Consider the following 2,423-nt stretch of genomic DNA (forward strand, 5'->3'; position numbering starts at 1 on the left):
AGAAGTTGGCAAACTGATTATAAAACTCATTTGAAAATACGAAAGACCTAAAATAGCTACATCAAACTTTGAAAAAGAAGAACAAGTTTGGGAAAATAACACCACCTGATTTCAAGTTTTATTACAAAACTATACTATTGGTATCAAGACTGACAAATAGATCAATGGAACAGAATAAATAATTAATCTCCAAAATCTGCACACTTCTCCACTTGAATGGTGAGGTTTATATCCAGTTCCCCTAAATTTGGGTGGGCATATCACTGCTTCAATCTAGAGAATAAAGAGGAATAACACTGTGTGACTTCTATAGGTTGATCATAAAAGATCAAGAAGCATCCACCTTGTTCTCTTGGGCTGCTTGTTCTGGAATCGAGAGGAGTTTGACTACCTGAGACAGCTATATTCCAAAGGCCACATGCAGGTGATCCAGTTGATTATCCATCTGATCAGGCAGCCAATAGCCAGCATCAACTCCCAGTCAACTGAGTGAGCTATCTTCGACTCCAGCCCCGATGAGTCTGGTTATAACTACAACCCCGGCTGACATCTGACTGCAAATACATGAGACACCCCATTTGAGAACTGCCCAGCTGAACCTCTTGACCCACAAAAGTATTAATCAAAATAAAATTATTATGTTAAGCCACAAAACTTTAGGGTAACTTATTATGAAGCAAGAGGAAAAGAAGCAGAGAGCTTGCAGTAAAAGAGCCATATGCCCATCAATTACCATCTACATACCAAAGTTCTCCTATGGATCAATCTGTCCACTTAGACAATGCTTCCTCACAGTTTTTCAGGGTTTCACTGTTAAAATATAAATACCTCTCCACAATAATAAAACAATGGGAAAAACAAACCAGAAAAGAGGATCCCCCAAAATCAGAGACAATGTACAAGAACAAGAGGAAAACTAATTTCTAAAAATAAATCATAGTTTCAGAGAAATGAGAAAGTAATCTGCATGTTGGAAAAAAATAAGAACAAGGTCCTATAAAAAAGTAACAGGATGTTATAAAAATCATCATAAACTTAGTGGCTTAGAACAACAAATGTATTTTCTTATAGTTATTATAGAGAAGTCCAAGACCAATTAGACTGGGAGAAAGTCAAAGTGTCAGCAGGACTGGTTTCTTCTGGAGGCTGTGCAAGAAGAATCTACTTCTTTCGTCTTTTTCACCTTCCAGAAGCCACCTGCATTATTTGCCTTGCAGGGCTGAAGTCTAAGACAACTCACTCACTTGGCTGGCACAGGATGCTGCCTCTTTGCTAGGTGTGCAGATGGACTATTAACTGGACTTCCTTGCATCACTCTAGCCTCTTGCTTCTATCATTATACTTCCTACTATTGACTCCAATCCTCCTGCCTCTCTCTTATAAGGACCCTTGTGATTACTTCATCCATCCCGCCCAGATAACCCTGGACAATTTTCCCATCTCAAGAGGGCTTAACTCATCACATCAGCAAAATCCCTTTTACTGTGTAAGGTAACATATTCATAGGTTCTGGGGATCAGGTTGTGGATATTTTTGAATGTGGAGACAATACTGGATGTTGAAAATAACTGTTAATTTTGGGAATAGAGGCTCAGAGGTAGGAAAGGGAGGGAGTTACTGTTACAAATCTTATAGTGTTCCTTGATTTTAAACTATGCATATGTTTTACTTTGCATAAATTCATGTTAATTTATTTAATTGGCACAATTACAATTTAATTTAAAAACATTAATGTATTTAATTAACATGTAATGTATCTAACATAACATTAGATAGACAGATAGATATATACCAAAATGCTAACTATGATTTTCTTTAAGAGACTGTGATATATATTTTTCTTAATTTTTACCTTTATTATTATCCATAATTCATAATAAGCACACAATCATTTTATAATGAGAAAAATGAACTATTAGCAAAATATAGAATTTTTAACTTTTTGGGGCACCTGGATGACTCAGTTGGTTAAGTGTCCAATTTTAGCTCAGGGCATGACCTCCCAGCTTGTGGGTTCGAGCTCCGTGTTGGGCTCTGTACAGACAGCTCAGAGCCTGGAACCTGCTTCAGATTCTGTGTCTTCCTCTCTCTCTGTCCCTTCCCCACTTGTGCTCTATCTCTCTCAAAAGTGAATAAACATTAAAAAAAATTTTTTTAAGAATTTTTAACTTCAAAATGAATTCCATTCACAACATGAATGAATGGCCATGTTTTCATATCTGTTATATAAAAAAGTACTTTAAAAGCTAAGGTAGCTTCATACTACTACAATATGTTTTTTATGATTCCTAAGAAAAGATTTAAAACATATCATTTAGCTGTTACAGCCAAGGATATAACTGATATTATGAGTTATTAGCAATAACTACTGATATAATACATAAACAATTATTTAGAAGTGCGAGTTTTAAAGATTTATAAAG

This window comes from Hyaena hyaena, unplaced genomic scaffold (genome assembly GCF_003009895.1).
Source record: "Hyaena hyaena isolate Hyena2069 unplaced genomic scaffold, ASM300989v1 scaffold_255, whole genome shotgun sequence".
Classification (NCBI taxonomy): domain Eukaryota; kingdom Metazoa; phylum Chordata; class Mammalia; order Carnivora; family Hyaenidae; genus Hyaena; species Hyaena hyaena.